This window comes from Cricetulus griseus, unplaced genomic scaffold (genome assembly GCF_003668045.3).
Source record: "Cricetulus griseus strain 17A/GY unplaced genomic scaffold, alternate assembly CriGri-PICRH-1.0 unplaced_scaffold_56, whole genome shotgun sequence".
In the NCBI taxonomy this organism is placed as follows: domain Eukaryota; kingdom Metazoa; phylum Chordata; class Mammalia; order Rodentia; family Cricetidae; genus Cricetulus; species Cricetulus griseus.
Genome location: NW_023277319.1, coordinates 12,021 through 12,500, shown reverse-complemented (window position 1 = coordinate 12,500; position 480 = coordinate 12,021).

Genomic DNA, 480 nt, shown 5'->3' with positions numbered 1-480 from the left:
ATACCTCCATAAAGAACAGGAGTTCCCAAACTCAGGCAGCAGCTGCACACAAAGCTATAGCTATGCAGGGAGTTTTATTATATTCATCAAGGGTGAGGTCCACACAGCAGTGCCAACTCCTACAGAAATAAGCACCACAGAGCAATGTCACTCTGGTTTGTAATCCCAGACACGGAGAATTGAGTTGAAATGAACAAAAAAATGAGTCTCTTGCTTGTAAAAGAGATAATGGGAGAAGCTTATAAAAAGGTCTAACTTAATTCCCTTTCCCCAACATTAACATTATGATCTGATTCCTCCAGCAAATTAACGAAAAACACAGGACCTACTATCTCCAGGCTCCACTACAGAGCTTGCTATAAAGCAGGAAGACATGCAAATGGGCCCTCTCTCTGCTCATGAAAAGCAGCCCAGTCCTGACCTTACAGCTCAGACAGAGGAGCTCAGCTGTGGATCCCAAGAGTTCACTCAGGGATCAGC